Source organism: Osmerus eperlanus, chromosome 15 (assembly GCF_963692335.1).
Source record: "Osmerus eperlanus chromosome 15, fOsmEpe2.1, whole genome shotgun sequence".
Taxonomy (NCBI): domain Eukaryota; kingdom Metazoa; phylum Chordata; class Actinopteri; order Osmeriformes; family Osmeridae; genus Osmerus; species Osmerus eperlanus.
The window spans coordinates 137473-156975 of NC_085032.1; the positions used below are offsets into that span (position 1 = coordinate 137473).

The 19503-nt window shown below is 50.2% G+C and overlaps 36 non-coding genes across 36 annotated transcripts; 19 read left to right on the forward strand and 17 right to left on the reverse strand.

Annotated features, from left to right (window-relative positions):
* Positions 1-229: 229 nt before the first annotated feature.
* trnaq-cug (transfer RNA glutamine (anticodon CUG)) lies at positions 230-301 on the reverse strand. Its single transcript has one exon. It is a non-coding gene; the product is annotated as a tRNA-Gln (tRNA).
* A 158-nt stretch (positions 302-459) lies between these two features.
* trnad-guc (transfer RNA aspartic acid (anticodon GUC)) lies at positions 460-530 on the forward strand. Its single transcript has one exon. It is a non-coding gene; the product is annotated as a tRNA-Asp (tRNA).
* A 104-nt stretch (positions 531-634) lies between these two features.
* trnad-guc (transfer RNA aspartic acid (anticodon GUC)) lies at positions 635-706 on the forward strand. Its single transcript has one exon. It is a non-coding gene; the product is annotated as a tRNA-Asp (tRNA).
* A 732-nt stretch (positions 707-1438) lies between these two features.
* Positions 1439-1510, reverse strand: trnaq-cug (transfer RNA glutamine (anticodon CUG)). The gene has a single exon. It is a non-coding gene; the product is annotated as a tRNA-Gln (tRNA).
* A 158-nt stretch (positions 1511-1668) lies between these two features.
* On the forward strand, positions 1669-1739 carry trnad-guc (transfer RNA aspartic acid (anticodon GUC)). Its single transcript has one exon. It is a non-coding gene; the product is annotated as a tRNA-Asp (tRNA).
* A 104-nt stretch (positions 1740-1843) lies between these two features.
* trnad-guc (transfer RNA aspartic acid (anticodon GUC)) lies at positions 1844-1915 on the forward strand. Its single transcript has one exon. It is a non-coding gene; the product is annotated as a tRNA-Asp (tRNA).
* A 732-nt stretch (positions 1916-2647) lies between these two features.
* trnaq-cug (transfer RNA glutamine (anticodon CUG)) lies at positions 2648-2719 on the reverse strand. The gene has a single exon. It is a non-coding gene; the product is annotated as a tRNA-Gln (tRNA).
* A 1125-nt stretch (positions 2720-3844) lies between these two features.
* Positions 3845-3916, reverse strand: trnaq-cug (transfer RNA glutamine (anticodon CUG)). Its single transcript has one exon. It is a non-coding gene; the product is annotated as a tRNA-Gln (tRNA).
* Positions 3917-4074: 158 nt separating this feature from the next.
* trnad-guc (transfer RNA aspartic acid (anticodon GUC)) lies at positions 4075-4145 on the forward strand. Its single transcript has one exon. It is a non-coding gene; the product is annotated as a tRNA-Asp (tRNA).
* Positions 4146-5053: 908 nt separating this feature from the next.
* On the reverse strand, positions 5054-5125 carry trnaq-cug (transfer RNA glutamine (anticodon CUG)). The gene has a single exon. It is a non-coding gene; the product is annotated as a tRNA-Gln (tRNA).
* Positions 5126-6249: 1124 nt separating this feature from the next.
* trnaq-cug (transfer RNA glutamine (anticodon CUG)) lies at positions 6250-6321 on the reverse strand. Its single transcript has one exon. It is a non-coding gene; the product is annotated as a tRNA-Gln (tRNA).
* A 1125-nt stretch (positions 6322-7446) lies between these two features.
* On the reverse strand, positions 7447-7518 carry trnaq-cug (transfer RNA glutamine (anticodon CUG)). The gene has a single exon. It is a non-coding gene; the product is annotated as a tRNA-Gln (tRNA).
* A 158-nt stretch (positions 7519-7676) lies between these two features.
* On the forward strand, positions 7677-7747 carry trnad-guc (transfer RNA aspartic acid (anticodon GUC)). Its single transcript has one exon. It is a non-coding gene; the product is annotated as a tRNA-Asp (tRNA).
* Positions 7748-7851: 104 nt separating this feature from the next.
* Positions 7852-7923, forward strand: trnad-guc (transfer RNA aspartic acid (anticodon GUC)). The gene has a single exon. It is a non-coding gene; the product is annotated as a tRNA-Asp (tRNA).
* Positions 7924-8655: 732 nt separating this feature from the next.
* On the reverse strand, positions 8656-8727 carry trnaq-cug (transfer RNA glutamine (anticodon CUG)). Its single transcript has one exon. It is a non-coding gene; the product is annotated as a tRNA-Gln (tRNA).
* A 1123-nt stretch (positions 8728-9850) lies between these two features.
* On the reverse strand, positions 9851-9922 carry trnaq-cug (transfer RNA glutamine (anticodon CUG)). Its single transcript has one exon. It is a non-coding gene; the product is annotated as a tRNA-Gln (tRNA).
* Positions 9923-10080: 158 nt separating this feature from the next.
* Positions 10081-10151, forward strand: trnad-guc (transfer RNA aspartic acid (anticodon GUC)). Its single transcript has one exon. It is a non-coding gene; the product is annotated as a tRNA-Asp (tRNA).
* A 907-nt stretch (positions 10152-11058) lies between these two features.
* trnaq-cug (transfer RNA glutamine (anticodon CUG)) lies at positions 11059-11130 on the reverse strand. The gene has a single exon. It is a non-coding gene; the product is annotated as a tRNA-Gln (tRNA).
* A 158-nt stretch (positions 11131-11288) lies between these two features.
* trnad-guc (transfer RNA aspartic acid (anticodon GUC)) lies at positions 11289-11359 on the forward strand. The gene has a single exon. It is a non-coding gene; the product is annotated as a tRNA-Asp (tRNA).
* Positions 11360-12266: 907 nt separating this feature from the next.
* Positions 12267-12338, reverse strand: trnaq-cug (transfer RNA glutamine (anticodon CUG)). The gene has a single exon. It is a non-coding gene; the product is annotated as a tRNA-Gln (tRNA).
* Positions 12339-12496: 158 nt separating this feature from the next.
* On the forward strand, positions 12497-12567 carry trnad-guc (transfer RNA aspartic acid (anticodon GUC)). The gene has a single exon. It is a non-coding gene; the product is annotated as a tRNA-Asp (tRNA).
* A 104-nt stretch (positions 12568-12671) lies between these two features.
* Positions 12672-12743, forward strand: trnad-guc (transfer RNA aspartic acid (anticodon GUC)). The gene has a single exon. It is a non-coding gene; the product is annotated as a tRNA-Asp (tRNA).
* A 603-nt stretch (positions 12744-13346) lies between these two features.
* On the reverse strand, positions 13347-13418 carry trnaq-cug (transfer RNA glutamine (anticodon CUG)). Its single transcript has one exon. It is a non-coding gene; the product is annotated as a tRNA-Gln (tRNA).
* A 158-nt stretch (positions 13419-13576) lies between these two features.
* On the forward strand, positions 13577-13647 carry trnad-guc (transfer RNA aspartic acid (anticodon GUC)). The gene has a single exon. It is a non-coding gene; the product is annotated as a tRNA-Asp (tRNA).
* A 104-nt stretch (positions 13648-13751) lies between these two features.
* Positions 13752-13823, forward strand: trnad-guc (transfer RNA aspartic acid (anticodon GUC)). The gene has a single exon. It is a non-coding gene; the product is annotated as a tRNA-Asp (tRNA).
* A 731-nt stretch (positions 13824-14554) lies between these two features.
* trnaq-cug (transfer RNA glutamine (anticodon CUG)) lies at positions 14555-14626 on the reverse strand. Its single transcript has one exon. It is a non-coding gene; the product is annotated as a tRNA-Gln (tRNA).
* Positions 14627-14784: 158 nt separating this feature from the next.
* Positions 14785-14855, forward strand: trnad-guc (transfer RNA aspartic acid (anticodon GUC)). Its single transcript has one exon. It is a non-coding gene; the product is annotated as a tRNA-Asp (tRNA).
* A 104-nt stretch (positions 14856-14959) lies between these two features.
* Positions 14960-15031, forward strand: trnad-guc (transfer RNA aspartic acid (anticodon GUC)). The gene has a single exon. It is a non-coding gene; the product is annotated as a tRNA-Asp (tRNA).
* A 733-nt stretch (positions 15032-15764) lies between these two features.
* Positions 15765-15836, reverse strand: trnaq-cug (transfer RNA glutamine (anticodon CUG)). Its single transcript has one exon. It is a non-coding gene; the product is annotated as a tRNA-Gln (tRNA).
* Positions 15837-16169: 333 nt separating this feature from the next.
* Positions 16170-16241, forward strand: trnad-guc (transfer RNA aspartic acid (anticodon GUC)). The gene has a single exon. It is a non-coding gene; the product is annotated as a tRNA-Asp (tRNA).
* A 733-nt stretch (positions 16242-16974) lies between these two features.
* trnaq-cug (transfer RNA glutamine (anticodon CUG)) lies at positions 16975-17046 on the reverse strand. Its single transcript has one exon. It is a non-coding gene; the product is annotated as a tRNA-Gln (tRNA).
* A 158-nt stretch (positions 17047-17204) lies between these two features.
* On the forward strand, positions 17205-17275 carry trnad-guc (transfer RNA aspartic acid (anticodon GUC)). Its single transcript has one exon. It is a non-coding gene; the product is annotated as a tRNA-Asp (tRNA).
* Positions 17276-17379: 104 nt separating this feature from the next.
* On the forward strand, positions 17380-17451 carry trnad-guc (transfer RNA aspartic acid (anticodon GUC)). The gene has a single exon. It is a non-coding gene; the product is annotated as a tRNA-Asp (tRNA).
* A 732-nt stretch (positions 17452-18183) lies between these two features.
* trnaq-cug (transfer RNA glutamine (anticodon CUG)) lies at positions 18184-18255 on the reverse strand. The gene has a single exon. It is a non-coding gene; the product is annotated as a tRNA-Gln (tRNA).
* Positions 18256-18588: 333 nt separating this feature from the next.
* On the forward strand, positions 18589-18660 carry trnad-guc (transfer RNA aspartic acid (anticodon GUC)). Its single transcript has one exon. It is a non-coding gene; the product is annotated as a tRNA-Asp (tRNA).
* Positions 18661-19392: 732 nt separating this feature from the next.
* trnaq-cug (transfer RNA glutamine (anticodon CUG)) lies at positions 19393-19464 on the reverse strand. Its single transcript has one exon. It is a non-coding gene; the product is annotated as a tRNA-Gln (tRNA).
* Positions 19465-19503: the final 39 nt, after the last annotated feature.

Genomic DNA, 19503 nt, shown 5'->3' on the forward strand with positions numbered 1-19503 from the left:
CCTTTAGCAATAACTGAACAACGCGTATTCTTCAGCGTTACACTTGCACAAAAAAGCGGGACACGTGGAACCATCTGTCCAGCAGGGGCTGACTTCAACCACGCCCGGATCTGCCAGCAGTTCTTCACAGGACGATGATTGGTCCCAAACCCTGTGTCCTGAGAAGAAGGTTGAAACCAAGCAGCCGCTGTCAAGGGCGGGTTTGGGTTCTCAGATAAAAAGCTCTTGTAGGTTCCACCGAGATTTGAACTCGGATTGCTGGATTCAGAGTCCAGAGTGCTGACCGTTACACCATGGAACCCCACCGTGAGGCCGACGGAAAGACTCACGAAAGAGACTGTGCATCTCTCTGGCTTTTGTAACCCTTTTGTAACCCTTTCTAACCCCCTCGCCTCCCGTCTTAGCGTGACGGCATGACGGCGTTCTGTCACGTGACGTCACGTCTGGCTCGTCACGGAAGCGTTGGTGGTTCAGTGGTAGAATTCTCGCCTGTCACGCGGGAGGCCGGGGTTCGATTCCCGGCCAATGCCCTGCTCTTGCGTGGACCGTCGTTGGCCTTGCTTTCAGTTGATTTGGCCTCTTTGCCGCGTGTAACCTCGTGAGCTAGCACGGCGCTCCGAGTCAGACTATCGTGTCCTCGTTAGTATAGTGGTCAGTATCCCCGCCTGTCACGCGGGAGACCAGGGTTCAATTCCCTGACGGGGAGAAATGCTCTTTTTGCTTAGTGTGGTTCACTGGCATCTCACAGAACTTGATTTGAAGGACACTTTATTTCTGTCAGACATTCGTGTGTTGCAGTAAGATGACCGGGTGGCTGTTCGGGACATCCGGCATGGCTCCAAACAAGAATGAGCAAAAACACATTTACAATAGAACAGAAAATGAGTCGTGATCGTATAGTTTTACGTTTCTCGTCGCTAACACGTGCGGCTATCAGAACCATCGCATCACTCCTCAAATGACTGAAGTTACCTAGACTAGATGAATAACATCATTTAAAGTAGCTAACTTGGCTCTTCTTAACAACATTATATGAAAAACACGAATATTTGTGTTTGTAACTTGATGAAAGGGGATTTATCCTGAACATCCCAAGAAGGGGGTTCACCCGGCACCGCTCCACACAAGAATGGGCGAATGCAGCCCCCATCCCACTGTCCCCACACCAACACCATGGTAACACTATTAGGGGGCATGGTTTTACATGTCCCTTTAGCAATAACTGAACAACGCGTATTCTTCAGCGTTACACTTGCACAAAAAAGCGGGACACGTGGAACCATCTGTCCAGCAGGGGCTGACTTCAACCACGCCCGGATCTGCCAGCAGTTCTTCACAGGACGATGATTGGTCCCAAACCCTGTGTCCTGAGAAGAAGGTTGAAACCAAGCAGCCGCTGTCAAGGGCGGGTTTGGGTTCTCAGATAAAAAGCTCTTGTAGGTTCCACCGAGATTTGAACTCGGATTGCTGGATTCAGAGTCCAGAGTGCTGACCGTTACACCATGGAACCCCACCGTGAGGCCGACGGAAAGACTCACGAAAGAGACTGTGCATCTCTCTGGCTTTTGTAACCCTTTTGTAACCCTTTCTAACCCCCTCGCCTCCCGTCTTAGCGTGACGGCATGACGGCGTTCTGTCACGTGACGTCACGTCTGGCTCGTCACGGAAGCGTTGGTGGTTCAGTGGTAGAATTCTCGCCTGTCACGCGGGAGGCCGGGGTTCGATTCCCGGCCAATGCCCTGCTCTTGCGTGGACCGTCGTTGGCCTTGCTTTCAGTTGATTTGGCCTCTTTGCCGCGTGTAACCTCGTGAGCTAGCACGGCGCTCCGAGTCAGACTACCGTGTCCTCGTTAGTATAGTGGTCAGTATCCCCGCCTGTCACGCGGGAGACCAGGGTTCAATTCCCTGACGGGGAGAAATGCTCTTTTTGCTTAGTGTGGTTCACTGGCATCTCACAGAACTTGATTTGAAGGACACTTTATTTCTGTCAGACATTCGTGTGTTGCAGTAAGATGACCGGGTGGCTGTTCGGGACATCCGGCATGGCTCCAAACAAGAATGAGCAAAAACACATTTACAATAGAACAGAAAATGAGTCGTGATCGTATAGTTTTACGTTTCTCGTCGCTAACACGTGCGGCTATCAGAACCATCGCATCACTCCTCAAATGACTGAAGTTACCTAGACTAGATGAATAACATCATTTAAAGTAGCTAACTTGGCTCTTCTTAACAACATTATATGAAAAACACGAATATTTGTGTTTGTAACTTGATGAAAGGGGATTTATCCCGAACATCCCAAGAAGGGGGTTCACCCGGCACCGCTCCACACAAGAATGGGCGAATGCAGCCCCCATCCCACTGTCCCCACACCAACACCATGGTAACACTATTAGGGGGCATGGTTTTACATGTCCCTTTAGCAATAACTGAACAACGCGTATTCTTCAGCGTTACACTTGCACAAAAAAGCGGGACACGTGGAACCATCTGTCCAGCAGGGGCTGACTTCAACCACGCCCGGATCTGCCAGCAGTTCTTCACAGGACGATGATTGGTCCCAAACCCTGTGTCCTGAGAAGAAGGTTGAAACCAAGCAGCCGCTGTCAAGGGCGGGTTTGGGTTCTCAGATAAAAAGCTCTTGTAGGTTCCACCGAGATTTGAACTCGGATTGCTGGATTCAGAGTCCAGAGTGCTGACCGTTACACCATGGAACCCCACCGTGAGGCCGACGGAAAGACTCACGAAAGAGACTGTGCATCTCTCTGGCTTTTGTAACCCTTTTGTAACCCTTTCTAACCCCCTCGCCTCCCGTCTTAGCGTGACGGCATGACGGCGTTCTGTCACGTGACGTCACGTCTGGCTCGTCACGGAAGCGTTGGTGGTTCAGTGGTAGAATTCTCGCCTGTCACGTGGGAGGCCGGGGTTCGATTCCCGGCCAATGCCCTGCTCTTGCGTGGACCGTCGTTGGCCTTGCTTTCAGTTGATTTGGCCTCTTTGCCGCGTGTAACCTCGTGAGCTAGCACGGCGCTCCGAGTCAGACTACCGTGTCCTCGTTAGTATAGTGGTCAGTATCCCCGCCTGTCACGCGGGAGACCTGACGGGGAGAAATGCTCTTTTTGCTTAGTGTGGTTCACTGGCATCTCACAGAACTTGATTTGAAGGACACTTTATTTCTGTCAGACATTCGTGTGTTGCAGTAAGATGACCGGGTTGGCTATTCGGGACATCCGGCATGGCTCCAAACAAGAATGAGCAAAAACACATTTACAATAGAACAGAAAATGAGTCGTGATCGTATAGTTTTACGTTTCTCGTCGCTAACACGTGCGGCTATCAGAACCATCGCATCACTCCTCAAATGACTGAAGTTACCTAGACTAGATGAATAACATCATTTAAAGTAGCTAACTTGGCTCTTCTTAACAACATTATATGAAAAACACAAATATTTGTGTTTGTAACTTGATGAAAGGGGATTTATCCCGAACATCCCAAGAAGGGGGTTCACCCCGCACCGCTCCACACAAGAATGGGCGAATGCATCCCCCATCCCACTGTCCCCACACCAACACCATGGTAACACTATTAGGGGGCATGGTTTTACATGTCCCTTTAGCAATAACTGAACAACGCGTATTCTTCAGCGTTACACTTGCACAAAAAAAGCGGGACACGTGGAACCATCTGTCCAGCAGGGGCTGACTTCAACCACGCCCGGATCTGCCAGCAGTTCTTCACAGGACGATGATTGATCCCAAACCCTGTGTCCTGAGAAGAAGGTTGAAACCAAGCAGCCGCTGTCAAGGGCGGGTTTGGGTTCTCAGTTAAAAAGCTCTTGTAGGTTCCACCGAGATTTGAACTCGGATTGCTGGATTCAGAGTCCAGAGTGCTGACCGTTACACCATGGAACCGCACCGTGAGGCCGACGGAAAGACTCACGAAAGAGACTGTGCATCTCTCTGGCTTTTGTAACCCTTTTGTAACCCTTTCTAACCCCCTCGCCTCCCGTCTTAGCGTGACGGCATGACGGCGTTCTGTCACGTGACGTCACGTCTGGCTCGTCACGGAAGCGTTGGTGGTTCAGTGGTAGAATTCTCGCCTGTCACGCGGGAGGCCGGGGTTCGATTCCCGGCCAATGCCCTGCTCTTGCGTGGACCGTCGTTGGCCTTGCTTTCAGTTGATTTGGCCTCTTTGCCGCGTGTAACCTCGTGAGCTAGCACGGCGCTCCGAGTCAGACTACCTTGTCCTCGTTAGTATAGTGGTCAGTATCCCCGCCTGTCACGCGGGAGACCAGGGTTCAATTCCCTGATGGGGAGAAATGCTCTTTTTGCTTAGTGTGGTTCACTGGCATCTCACAGAACTTGATTTGAAGGACACTTTATTTCTGTCAGACATTCGTGTGTTGCAGTAAGATGACCGGGTGGCTGTTCGGGACATCCGGCATGGCTCCAAACAAGAATGAGCAAAAACACATTTACAATAGAACAGAAAATGAGTCGTGATCGTATAGTTTTACGTTTCTCGTCGCTAACACGTGCGGCTATCAGAACCATCAAATCACTCCTCAAATGACTGAAGTTACCTAGACTAGATGAATAACATCATTTAAAGTAGCTAACTTGGCTCTTCTTAACAACATTATATGAAAAACACGAATATTTGTGTTTGTAACTTGATGAAAGGGGATTTATCCCGAACATCCCAAGAAGGGGGTTCACCCGGCACCGCTCCACACAAGAATGGGCGAATGCAGCCCCCATCCCACTGTCCCCACACCAACACCATGGTAACACTATTAGGGGGCATGGTTTTACATGTCCCTTTAGCAATAACTGAACAACGCGTATTCTTCAGCGTTACACTTGCACAAAAAAGCGGGACACGTGGAACCATCTGTCCAGCAGGGGCTGACTTCAACCACGCCCGGATCTGCCAGCAGTTCTTCACAGGACGATGATTGGTCCCAAACCCTGTGTCCTGAGAAGAAGGTTGAAACCAAGCAGCCGCTGTCAAGGGCGGGTTTGGGTTCTCAGATAAAAAGCTCTTGTAGGTTCCACCGAGATTTGAACTCGGATTGCTGGATTCAGAGTCCAGAGTGCTGACCGTTACACCATGGAACCCCACCGTGAGGCCGACGGAAAGACTCACGAAAGAGACTGTGCATCTCTCTGGCTTTTGTAACCCTTTTGTAACCCTTTCTAACCCCCTCGCCTCCCGTCTTAGCGTGACGGCATGACGGCGTTCTGTCACGTGACGTCACGTCTGGCTCGTCACGGAAGCGTTGGTGGTTCAGTGGTAGAATTCTCACCTGTCACGTGGGAGGCCGGGGTTCGATTCCCGGCCAATGCCCTGCTCTTGCGTGGACCGTCGTTGGCCTTGCTTTCAGTTGATTTGGCCTCTTTGCCGCGTGTAACCTCGTGAGCTAGCACGGCGCTCCGAGTCAGACTACCGTGTCCTCGTTAGTATAGTGGTCAGTATCCCCGCCTGTCACGCGGGAGACCTGACGGGGAGAAATGCTCTTTTTGCTTAGTGTGGTTCACTGGCATCTCACAGAACTTGATTTGAAGGACACTTTATTTCTGTCAGACATTCGTGTGTTGCAGTAAGATGACCGGGTGGCTATTCGGGACATCCGGCATGGCTCCAAACAAGAATGAGCAAAAACACATTTACAATAGAACAGAAAATGAGTCGTGATCGTATAGTTTTACGTTTCTCGTCGCTAACACGTGCGGCTATCAGAACCATCGCATCACTCCTCAAATGACTGAAGTTACCTAGACTAGATGAATAACATCATTTAAAGTAGCTAACTTGGCTCTTCTTAACAACATTATATGAAAAACACAAATATTTGTGTTTGTAACTTGATGAAAGGGGATTTATCCCGAACATCCCAAGAAGGGGGTTCACCCCGCACCGCTCCACACAAGAATGGGCGAATGCATCCCCCATCCCACTGTCCCCACACCAACACCATGGTAACACTATTAGGGGGCATGGTTTTACATGTCCCTTTAGCAATAACTGAACAACGCGTATTCTTCAGCGTTACACTTGCACAAAAAAAGCGGGACACGTGGAACCATCTGTCCAGCAGGGGCTGACTTCAACCACGCCCGGATCTGCCAGCAGTTCTTCACAGGACGATGATTGATCCCAAACCCTGTGTCCTGAGAAGAAGGTTGAAACCAAGCAGCCGCTGTCAAGGGCGGGTTTGGGTTCTCAGTTAAAAAGCTCTTGTAGGTTCCACCGAGATTTGAACTCGGATTGCTGGATTCAGAGTCCAGAGTGCTGACCGTTACACCATGGAACCCCACCGTGAGGCCGACGGAAAGACTCACGAAAGAGACTGTGCATCTCTCTGGCTTTTGTAACCCTTTTGTAACCCTTTCTAACCCCCTCGCCTCCCGTCTTAGCGTGACGGCATGACGGCGTTCTGTCACGTGACGTCACGTCTGGCTCGTCACGGAAGCGTTGGTGGTTCAGTGGTAGAATTCTCGCCTGTCACGTGGGAGGCCGGGGTTCGATTCCCGGCCAATGCCCTGCTCTTGCGTGGACCGTCGTTGGCCTTGCTTTCAGTTGATTTGGCCTCTTTGCCGCGTGTAACCTCGTGAGCTAGCACGGCGCTCCGAGTCAGACTACCGTGTCCTCGTTAGTATAGTGGTCAGTATCCCCGCCTGTCACGCGGGAGACCTGACGGGGAGAAATGCTCTTTTTGCTTAGTGTGGTTCACTGGCATCTCACAGAACTTGATTTGAAGGACACTTTATTTCTGTCAGACATTCGTGTGTTGCAGTAAGATGACCGGGTTGGCTATTCGGGACATCCGGCATGGCTCCAAACAAGAATGAGCAAAAACACATTTACAATAGAACAGAAAATGAGTCGTGATCGTATAGTTTTACGTTTCTCGTCGCTAACACGTGCGGCTATCAGAACCATCGCATCACTCCTCAAATGACTGAAGTTACCTAGACTAGATGAATAACATCATTTAAAGTAGCTAACTTGGCTCTTCTTAACAACATTATATGAAAAACACAAATATTTGTGTTTGTAACTTGATGAAAGGGGATTTATCCCGAACATCCCAAGAAGGGGGTTCACCCCGCACCGCTCCACACAAGAATGGGCGAATGCATCCCCCATCCCACTGTCCCCACACCAACACCATGGTAACACTATTAGGGGGCATGGTTTTACATGTCCCTTTAGCAATAACTGAACAACGCGTATTCTTCAGCGTTACACTTGCACAAAAAAAGCGGGACACGTGGAACCATCTGTCCAGCAGGGGCTGACTTCAACCACGCCCGGATCTGCCAGCAGTTCTTCACAGGACGATGATTGATCCCAAACCCTGTGTCCTGAGAAGAAGGTTGAAACCAAGCAGCCGCTGTCAAGGGCGGGTTTGGGTTCTCAGTTAAAAAGCTCTTGTAGGTTCCACCGAGATTTGAACTCGGATTGCTGGATTCAGAGTCCAGAGTGCTGACCGTTACACCATGGAACCGCACCGTGAGGCCGACGGAAAGACTCACGAAAGAGACTGTGCATCTCTCTGGCTTTTGTAACCCTTTTGTAACCCTTTCTAACCCCCTCGCCTCCCGTCTTAGCGTGACGGCATGACGGCGTTCTGTCACGTGACGTCACGTCTGGCTCGTCACGGAAGCGTTGGTGGTTCAGTGGTAGAATTCTCGCCTGTCACGCGGGAGGCCGGGGTTCGATTCCCGGCCAATGCCCTGCTCTTGCGTGGACCGTCGTTGGCCTTGCTTTCAGTTGATTTGGCCTCTTTGCCGCGTGTAACCTCGTGAGCTAGCACGGCGCTCCGAGTCAGACTACCTTGTCCTCGTTAGTATAGTGGTCAGTATCCCCGCCTGTCACGCGGGAGACCAGGGTTCAATTCCCTGACGGGGAGAAATGCTCTTTTTGCTTAGTGTGGTTCACTGGCATCTCACAGAACTTGATTTGAAGGACACTTTATTTCTGTCAGACATTCGTGTGTTGCAGTAAGATGACCGGGTGGCTGTTCGGGACATCCGGCATGGCTCCAAACAAGAATGAGCAAAAACACATTTACAATAGAACAGAAAATGAGTCGTGATCGTATAGTTTTACGTTTCTCGTCGCTAACACGTGCGGCTATCAGAACCATCAAATCACTCCTCAAATGACTGAAGTTACCTAGACTAGATGAATAACATCATTTAAAGTAGCTAACTTGGCTCTTCTTAACAACATTATATGAAAAACACGAATATTTGTGTTTGTAACTTGATGAAAGGGGATTTATCCCGAACATCCCAAGAAGGGGGTTCACCCGGCACCGCTCCACACAAGAATGGGCGAATGCAGCCCCCATCCCACTGTCCCCACACCAACACCATGGTAACACTATTAGGGGGCATGGTTTTACATGTCCCTTTAGCAATAACTGAACAACGCGTATTCTTCAGCGTTACACTTGCACAAAAAAGCGGGACACGTGGAACCATCTGTCCAGCAGGGGCTGACTTCAACCACGCCCGGATCTGCCAGCAGTTCTTCACAGGACGATGATTGGTCCCAAACCCTGTGTCCTGAGAAGAAGGTTGAAACCAAGCAGCCGCTGTCAAGGGCGGGTTTGGGTTCTCAGATAAAAAGCTCTTGTAGGTTCCACCGAGATTTGAACTCGGATTGCTGGATTCAGAGTCCAGAGTGCTGACCGTTACACCATGGAACCCCACCGTGAGGCCGACGGAAAGACTCACGAAAGAGACTGTGCATCTCTCTGGCTTTTGTAACCCTTTTGTAACCCTTTCTAACCCCCTCGCCTCCCGTCTTAGCGTGACGGCATGACGGCGTTCTGTCACGTGACGTCACGTCTGGCTCGTCACGGAAGCGTTGGTGGTTCAGTGGTAGAATTCTCACCTGTCACGTGGGAGGCCGGGGTTCGATTCCCGGCCAATGCCCTGCTCTTGCGTGGACCGTCGTTGGCCTTGCTTTCAGTTGATTTGGCCTCTTTGCCGCGTGTAACCTCGTGAGCTAGCACGGCGCTCCGAGTCAGACTACCGTGTCCTCGTTAGTATAGTGGTCAGTATCCCCGCCTGTCACGCGGGAGACCTGACGGGGAGAAATGCTCTTTTTGCTTAGTGTGGTTCACTGGCATCTCACAGAACTTGATTTGAAGGACACTTTATTTCTGTCAGACATTCGTGTGTTGCAGTAAGATGACCGGGTGGCTATTCGGGACATCCGGCATGGCTCCAAACAAGAATGAGCAAAAACACATTTACAATAGAACAGAAAATGAGTCGTGATCGTATAGTTTTACGTTTCTCGTCGCTAACACGTGCGGCTATCAGAACCATCGCATCACTCCTCAAATGACTGAAGTTACCTAGACTAGATGAATAACATCATTTAAAGTAGCTAACTTGGCTCTTCTTAACAACATTATATGAAAAACACAAATATTTGTGTTTGTAACTTGATGAAAGGGGATTTATCCCGAACATCCCAAGAAGGGGGTTCATTCGCACCGCTCCACACAAGAATGGGCGAATGCATCCCCCATCCCACTGTCCCCACACCAACACCATGGTAACACTATTAGGGGGCATGGTTTTACATGTCCCTTTAGCAATAACTGAACAACGCGTATTCTTCAGCGTTACACTTGCACAAAAAAAGCGGGACACGTGGAACCATCTGTCCAGCAGGGGCTGACTTCAACCACGCCCGGATCTGCCAGCAGTTCTTCACAGGACGATGATTGATCCCAAACCCTGTGTCCTGAGAAGAAGGTTGAAACCAAGCAGCCGCTGTCAAGGGCGGGTTTGGGTTCTCAGTTAAAAAGCTCTTGTAGGTTCCACCGAGATTTGAACTCGGATTGCTGGATTCAGAGTCCAGAGTGCTGACCGTTACACCATGGAACCCCACCGTGAGGCCGACGGAAAGACTCACGAAAGAGACTGTGCATCTCTCTGGCTTTTGTAACCCTTTTGTAACCCTTTCTAACCCCCTCGCCTCCCGTCTTAGCGTGACGGCATGACGGCGTTCTGTCACGTGACGTCACGTCTGGCTCGTCACGGAAGCGTTGGTGGTTCAGTGGTAGAATTCTCGCCTGTCACGCGGGAGGCCGGGGTTCGATTCCCGGCCAATGCCCTGCTCTTGCGTGGACCGTCGTTGGCCTTGCTTTCAGTTGATTTGGCCTCTTTGCCGCGTGTAACCTCGTGAGCTAGCACGGCGCTCCGAGTCAGACTACCTTGTCCTGGTTAGTATAGTGGTCAGTATCCCCGCCTGTCACGCGGGAGACCAGGGTTCAATTCCCTGACGGGGAGAAATGCTCTTTTTGCTTAGTGTGGTTCACTGGCATCTCACAGAACTTGATTTGAAGGACACTATTTCTGTCAGACATTCGTGTGTTGCAGTAAGATGACCGGGTGGCTATTCGGGACATCCGGCATGGCTCCAAACAAGAATGAGCAAAAACACATTTACAATAGAACAGAAAATGAGTCGTGATCGTATAGTTTTACGTTTCTCGTCGCTAACACGTGCGGCTATCAGAACCATCGCATCACTCCTCAAATGACTGAAGTTACCTAGACTAGATGAATAACATCATTTAAAGTAGCTAACTTGGCTCTTCTTAACAACATTATATGAAAAACACGAATATTTGTGTTTGTAACTTGATGAAAGGGGATTTATCCCGAACATCCCAAGAAGGGGGTTCACCCCGCACCGCTCCACACAAGAATGGGCGAATGCATCCCCCATCCCACTGTCCCCACACCAACACCATGGTAACACTATTAGAGGCCATGGTTTTACATGTCCCTTTAGCAATAACTGAACAACGCGTATTCTTCAGCGTTACACTTGCACAAATAAAGCGGGACACGTGGAACCATCTGTCCAGCAGGGGCTGACTTCAACCACGCCCGTATCTGCCAGCAGTTCTTCACAGGACGATGATTGGTCCCAAACCCTGTGTCCTGAGAAGAAGGTTGAAACCAAGCAGCCGCTGTCAAGGGCGGGTTTGGGTTCTCAGATAAAAAGCTCTTGTAGGTTCCACCGAGATTTGAACTCGGATTGCTGGATTCAGAGTCCAGAGTGCTGACCGTTACACCATGGAACCCCACCGTGAGGCAGACGGAAAGACTCACGAAAGAGACTGTGCATCTCTCTGGCTTTTGTAACCCTTTTGTAACCCTTTCTAACCCCCTCGCCTCCCGTCTTAGCGTGACGGCATGACGGCGTTCTGTCACGTGACGTCACGTCTGGCTCGTCACGGAAGCGTTGGTGGTTCAGTGGTAGAATTCTCGCCTGTCACGCGGGAGGCCGGGGTTCGATTCCCGGCCAATGCCCTGCTCTTGCGTGGACCGTCGTTGGCCTTGCTTTCAGTTGATTTGGCCTCTTTGCCGCGTGTAACCTCGTGAGCTAGCACGGCGCTCCGAGTCAGATTACCGTGTCCTCGTTAGTATAGTGGTCAGTATCCCGCCTGTCACGCGGGAGACCAGGGTTCAATTCCCTGACGGGGAGAAATGCTCTTTTTGCTTAGTGTGGTTCACTGGCATCTCACAGAACTTGATTTGAAGGACACTTTATTTCTGTCAGACATTCGTGTGTTGCAGTAAGATGACCGGGTGGCTATTCGGGACATCCGGCATGGCTCCAAACAAGAATGAGCAAAAACACATTTACAATAGAACAGAAAATGAGTCGTGATCGTATAGTTTTACGTTTCTCGTCGCTAACACGTGCGGCTATCAGAACCATCGCATCACTCCTCAAATGACTGAAGTTACCTAGACTAGATGAATAACATCATTTAAAGTAGCTAACTTGGCTCTTCTTAACAACATTATATGAAAAACACGAATATTTGTGTTTGTAACTTGATGAAAGGGGATTTATCCCGAACATCCCAAGAAGGGGGTTCACCCCGCACCGCTCCACACAAGAATGGGCGAATGCAGCCCCCATCCCACTGTCCCCACACCAACACCATGGTAACACTATTAGGGGGCATGGTTTTACATGTCCCTTTAGCAATAACTGAACAACGCGTATTCTTCAGCGTTACACTTGCACAAAAAAGCGGGACACGTGGAACCATCTGTCCAGCAGGGGCTGACTTCAACCACGCCCGGATCTGCCAGCAGTTCTTCACAGGACGATGATTGGTCCCAAACCCTGTGTCCTGAGAAGAAGGTTGAAACCAAGCAGCCGCTGTCAAGGGCGGGTTTGGGTTCTCAGATAAAAAGCTCTTGTAGGTTCCACCGAGATTTGAACTCGGATTGCTGGATTCAGAGTCCAGAGTGCTGACCGTTACACCATGGAACCCCACCGTGAGGCCGACGGAAAGACTCACGAAAGAGACTGTGCATCTCTCTGGCTTTTGTAACCCTTTTGTAACCCTTTCTAACCCCCTCGCCTCCCGTCTTAGCGTGACGGCATGACGGCGTTCTGTCACGTGACGTCACGTCTGGCTCGTCACGGAAGCGTTGGTGGTTCAGTGGTAGAATTCTCGCCTGTCACGCGGGAGGCCGGGGTTCGATTCCCGGCCAATGCCCTGCTCTTGCGTGGACCGTCGTTGGCCTTGCTTTCAGTTGATTTGGCCTCTTTGCCGCGTGTAACCTCGTGAGCTAGCACGGCGCTCCGAGTCAGACTACCTTGTCCTCGTTAGTATAGTGGTCAGTATCCCCGCCTGTCACGCGGGAGACCAGGGTTCAATTCCCTGACGGGGAGAAATGCTCTTTTTGCTTAGTGTGGTTCACTGGCATCTCACAGAACTTGATTTGAAGGACACTTTATTTCTGTCAGACATTCGTGTGTTGCAGTAAGATGACCGGGTGGCTGTTCGGGACATCCGGCATGGCTCCAAACAAGAATGAGCAAAAACACATTTACAATAGAACAGAAAATGAGTCGTGATCGTATAGTTTTACGTTTCTCGTCGCTAACACGTGCGGCTATCAGAACCATCAAATCACTCCTCAAATGACTGAAGTTACCTAGACTAGATGAATAACATCATTTAAAGTAGCTAACTTGGCTCTTCTTAACAACATTATATGAAAAACACGAATATTTGTGTTTGTAACTTGATGAAAGGGGATTTATCCCGAACATCCCAAGAAGGGGGTTCACCCGGCACCGCTCCACACAAGAATGGGCGAATGCAGCCCCCATCCCACTGTCCCCACACCAACACCATGGTAACACTATTAGGGGGCATGGTTTTACATGTCCCTTTAGCAATAACTGAACAACGCGTATTCTTCAGCGTTACACTTGCACAAAAAAGCGGGACACGTGGAACCATCTGTCTCTCAGTTAAAAAGCTCTTGTAGGTTCCACCGAGATTTGAACTCGGATTGCTGGATTCAGAGTCCAGAGTGCTGACCGTTACACCATGGAACCCCACCGTGAGGCCGACGGAAAGACTCACGAAAGAGACTGTGCATCTCTCTGGCTTTTGTAACCCTTTTGTAACCCTTTCTAACCCCCTCGCCTCCCGTCTTAGCGTGACGGCATGACGGCGTTCTGTCACGTGACGTCACGTCTGGCTCGTCACGGAAGCGTTGGTGGTTCAGTGGTAGAATTCTCGCCTGTCACGCGGGAGGCCGGGGTTCGATTCCCGGCCAATGCCCTGCTCTTGCGTGGACCGTCGTTGGCCTTGCTTTCAGTTGATTTGGCCTCTTTGCCGCGTGTAACCTCGTGAGCTAGCACGGCGCTCCGAGTCAGACTACCTTGTCCTCGTTAGTATAGTGGTCAGTATCCCCGCCTGTCACGCGGGAGACCAGGGTTCAATTCCCTGACGGGGAGAAATGCTCTTTTTGCTTAGTGTGGTTCACTGGCATCTCACAGAACTTGATTTGAAGGACACTATTTCTGTCAGACATTCGTGTGTTGCAGTAAGATGACCGGGTGGCTATTCGGGACATCCGGCATGGCTCCAAACAAGAATGAGCAAAAACACATTTACAATAGAACAGAAAATGAGTCGTGATCGTATAGTTTTACGTTTCTCGTCGCTAACACGTGCGGCTATCAGAACCATCGCATCACTCCTCAAATGACTGAAGTTACCTAGACTAGATGAATAACATCATTTAAAGTAGCTAACTTGGCTCTTCTTAACAACATTATATGAAAAACACGAATATTTGTGTTTGTAACTTGATGAAAGGGGATTTATCCCGAACATCCCAAGAAGGGGGTTCACCCCGCACCGCTCCACACAAGAATGGGCGAATGCATCCCCCATCCCACTGTCCCCACACCAACACCATGGTAACACTATTAGAGGCCATGGTTTTACATGTCCCTTTAGCAATAACTGAACAACGCGTATTCTTCAGCGTTACACTTGCACAAATAAAGCGGGACACGTGGAACCATCTGTCCAGCAGGGGCTGACTTCAACCACGCCCGTATCTGCCAGCAGTTCTTCACAGGACGATGATTGGTCCCAAACCCTGTGTCCTGAGAAGAAGGTTGAAACCAAGCAGCCGCTGTCAAGGGCGGGTTTGGGTTCTCAGATAAAAAGCTCTTGTAGGTTCCACCGAGATTTGAACTCGGATTGCTGGATTCAGAGTCCAGAGTGCTGACCGTTACACCATGGAACCCCACCGTGAGGCAGACGGAAAGACTCACGAAAGAGACTGTGCATCTCTCTGGCTTTTGTAACCCTTTTGTAACCCTTTCTAACCCCCTCGCCTCCCGTCTTAGCGTGACGGCATGACGGCGTTCTGTCACGTGACGTCACGTCTGGCTCGTCACGGAAGCGTTGGTGGTTCAGTGGTAGAATTCTCGCCTGTCACGCGGGAGGCCGGGGTTCGATTCCCGGCCAATGCCCTGCTCTTGCGTGGACCGTCGTTGGCCTTGCTTTCAGTTGATTTGGCCTCTTTGCCGCGTGTAACCTCGTGAGCTAGCACGGCGCTCCGAGTCAGATTACCGTGTCCTCGTTAGTATAGTGGTCAGTATCCCCGCCTGTCACGCGGGAGACCAGGGTTCAATTCCCTGACGGGGAGAAATGCTCTTTTTGCTTAGTGTGGTTCACTGGCATCTCACAGAACTTGATTTGAAGGACACTTTATTTCTGTCAGACATTCGTGTGTTGCAGTAAGATGACCGGGTGGCTATTCGGGACATCCGGCATGGCTCCAAACAAGAATGAGCAAAAACACATTTACAATAGAACAGAAAATGAGTCGTGATCGTATAGTTTTACGTTTCTCGTCGCTAACACGTGCGGCTATCAGAACCATCGCATCACTCCTCAAATGACTGAAGTTACCTAGACTAGATGAATAACATCATTTAAAGTAGCTAACTTGGCTCTTCTTAACAACATTATATGAAAAACACGAATATTTGTGTTTGTAACTTGATGAAAGGGGATTTATCCCGAACATCCCAAGAAGGGGGTTCACCCCGCACCGCTCCACACAAGAATGGGCGAATGCAGCCCCCATCCCACTGTCCCCACACCAACACCATGGTAACACTATTAGGGGGCATGGTTTTACATGTCCCTTTAGCAATAACTGAACAACGCGTATTCTTCAGCGTTACACTTGCACAAAAAAAGCGGGACACGTGGAACCATCTGTCCAGCAGGGGCTGACTTCAACCACGCCCGGATCTGCCAGCAGTTCTTCACAGGACGATGATTGGTCCCAAACCCTGTGTCCTGAGAAGAAGGTTGAAACCAAGCAGCCGCTGTCAAGGGCGGGTTTGGGTTCTCAGTTAAAAAGCTCTTGTAGGTTCCACCGAGATTTGAACTCGGATTGCTGGATTCAGAGTCCAGAGTGCTGACCGTTACACCATGGAACCCCACCGTGAGGCCTACGGAAAGACTCACGAAAGAGACTGTGCATCTCTCTGGCTTTTGTAACCCTTTTGTAACCCTTTCTAACCCCCTCGCCTCCCGTCTTAGCGTGACGGCATGACGGCGTTCTGTCACGTGACGTCACGTCTGATTCGTCACGGAAGTGTTGGTGGTTCAGTGGTAGAATTCTCGCCTGTCACGCGGGAGGCCGGGGTTCGATTCCCGGCCAATGCCCTGCTCTTGCGTGGACCGTCGTTGGCCTTGCTTTCAGTTGATTTGGCCTCTTTGCCGCGTGTAACCTCGTGAGCTAGCACGGCGCTCCGAGGCAGACTACCGTGTCCTCGTTAGTATAGTGGTCAGTATCCCCGCCTGTCACGCGGGAGACCAGGGTTCAATTCCCTGACGGGGAGAAATGCTCTTTTTGCTTAGTGTGGTTCACTGGCATCTCACAGAACTTGATTTGAAGGACACTTTATTTCTGTCAGACATTCGTGTGTTGCAGTAAGATGACCGGGTGGCTATTCGGGACATCCGGCATGGCTCCAAACAAGAATGAGCAAAAACACATTTACAATAGAACAGAAAATGAGTCGTGATCGTATAGTTTTACGTTTCTCGTCGCTAACACGTGCGGCTATCAGAACCATCGCATCACTCCTCAAATGACTGAAGTTACCTAGACTAGATGAATAACATCATTTAAAGTAGCTAACTTGGCTCTTCTTAACAACATTATATGAAAAACACGAATATTTGTGTTTGTAACTTGATGAAAGGGGATTTATCCCGAACATCCCAAGAAGGGGGTTCACCCCGCACCGCTCCACACAAGAATGGGCGAATGCAGCCCCCATCCCACTGTCCCCACACCAACACCATGGTAACACTATTAGGGGGCATGGTTTTACATGTCCCTTTAGCAATAACTGAACAACGCGTATTCTTCAGCGTTACACTTGCACAAAAAAAGCGGGACACGTGGAACCATCTGTCCAGCAGGGGCTGACTTCAACCACGCCCGGATCTGCCAGCAGTTCTTCACAGGACGATGATTGGTCCCAAACCCTGTGTCCTGAGAAGAAGGTTGAAACCAAGCAGCCGCTGTCAAGGGCGGGTTTGGGTTCTCAGTTAAAAAGCTCTTGTAGGTTCCACCGAGATTTGAACTCGGATTGCTGGATTCAGAGTCCAGAGTGCTGACCGTTACACCATGGAACCCCACCGTGAGGCCGACGGAAAGACTCACGAAAGAGACTGTGCATCTCTCTGGCTTTTGTAACCCTTTTGTAACCCTTTCTAACCCCCTCGCCTCCCGTCTTAGCGTGACGGCATGACGGCGTTCTGTCACGTGACGTCACGTCTGATTCGTCACGGAAGCGTTGGTGGTTCAGTGGTAGAATTCTCGCCTGTCACGCGGGAGGCCGGGGTTCGATTCCCGGCCAATGCCCTGCTCTTGCGTGGACCGTCGTTGGCCTTGCTTTCAGTTGATTTGGCCTCTTTGCCGCGTGTAACCTCGTGAGCTAGCACGGCGCTCCGAGTCAGACTACCGTGTCCTCGTTAGTATAGTGGTCAGTATCCCCGCCTGTCACGCGGGAGACCAGGGTTCAATTCCCTGACGGGGAGAAATGCTCTTTTTGCTTAGTGTGGTTCACTGGCATCTCACAGAACTTGATTTGAAGGACACTTTATTTCTGTCAGACATTCGTGTGTTGCAGTAAGATGACCGGGTGGCTATTCGGGACATCCGGCATGGCTCCAAACAAGAATGAGCAAAAACACATTTACAATAGAACAGAAAATGAGTCGTGATCGTATAGTTTTACGTTTCTCGTCGCTAACACGTGCGGCTATCAGAACCATCGCATCACTCCTCAAATGACTGAAGTTACCTAGACTAGATGAATAACATCATTTAAAGTAGCTAACTTGGCTCTTCTTAACAACATTATATGAAAAACACGAATATTTGTGTTTGTAACTTGATGAAAGGGGATTTATCCCGAACATCCCAAGAAGGGGGTTCACCCCGCACCGCTCCACACAAGAATGGGCGAATGCAGCCCCCATCCCACTGTCCCCACACCAACACCATGGTAACACTATTAGGGGGCATGGTTTTACATGTCCCTTTAGCAATAACTGAACAACGCGTATTCTTCAGCGTTACACTTGCACAAAAAAGCGGGACACGTGGAACCATCTGTCCAGCAGGGGCTGACTTCAACCACGCCCGGATCTGCCAGCAGTTCTTCACAGGACGATGATTGGTCCCAAACCCTGTGTCCTGAGAAGAAGGTTGAAACCAAGCAGCCGCTGTCAAGGGCGGGTTTGGGTTCTCAGATAAAAAGCTCTTGTAGGTTCCACCGAGATTTGAACTCGGATTGCTGGATTCAGAGTCCAGAGTGCTGACCGTTACACCATGGAACCCCACCGTGAGGCCGACGGAAAGACTCACGAAAGAGACTGTGCATCTCTCTGGCTTTTGTAACCCTTTTGTAACCCTTTCTAACCCCCTCGCCTCCCGTCTTAGCGTGACGGCATGACGGCGTTCTGTCACGTGACGTCACGTCTGGCTCGTCACGGAAGAGTTGGTGGTTCAGTGGTAGAATTCTCGCCTGTCACGCGGGAGGCCGGGGTTCGATTCCCGGCCAATGCCCTGCTCTTGCGTGGACCGTCGTTGGCCTTGCTTTCAGTTGATTTGGCCTCTTTGCCGCGTGTAACCTCGTGAGCTAGCACGGCGCTCCGAGTCAGACTACCGTGTCCTCGTTAGTATAGTGGTCAGTATCCCCGCCTGTCACGCGGGAGACCAGGGTTCAATTCCCTGACGGGGAGAAATGCTCTTTTTGCTTAGTGTGGTTCACTGGCATCTCACAGAACTTGATTTGAAGGACACTTTATTTCTGTCAGACATTCGTGTGTTGCAGTAAGATGACCGGGTGGCTATTCGGGACATCCGGCATGGCTCCAAACAAGAATGAGCAAAAACACATTTACAATAGAACAGAAAATGAGTCGTGATCGTATAGTTTTACGTTTCTCGTCGCTAACACGTGCGGCTATCAGAACCATCGCATCACTCCTCAAATGACTGAAGTTACCTAGACTAGATGAATAACATCATTTAAAGTAGCTAACTTGGCTCTTCTTAACAACATTATATGAAAAACACGAATATTTGTGTTTGTAACTTGATGAAAGGGGATTTATCCCGAACATCCCAAGAAGGGGGTTCACCCGGCACCGCTCCACACAAGAATGGGCGAATGCAGCCCCCATCCCACTGTCCCCACACCAACACCATGGTAACACTATTAGGGGGCATGGTTTTACATGTCCCTTTAGCAATAACTGAACAACGCGTATTCTTCAGCGGTACACTTGCACAAAAAAGCGGGACACGTGGAACCATCTGTCCAGCAGGGGCTGACTTCAACCACGCCCGGATCTGCCAGCAGTTCTTCACAGGACGATGATTGGTCCCAAACCCTGTGTCCTGAGAAGAAGGTTGAAACCAAGCAGCCGCTGTCAAGGGCGGGTTTGGGTTCTCAGATAAAAAGCTCTTGTAGGTTCCACCGAGATTTGAACTCGGATTGCTGGATTCAGAGTCCAGAGTGCTGACCGTTACACCATGGAACCCCACCGTGAGGCCGACGGAAAGACTCACGAAAGAGACTG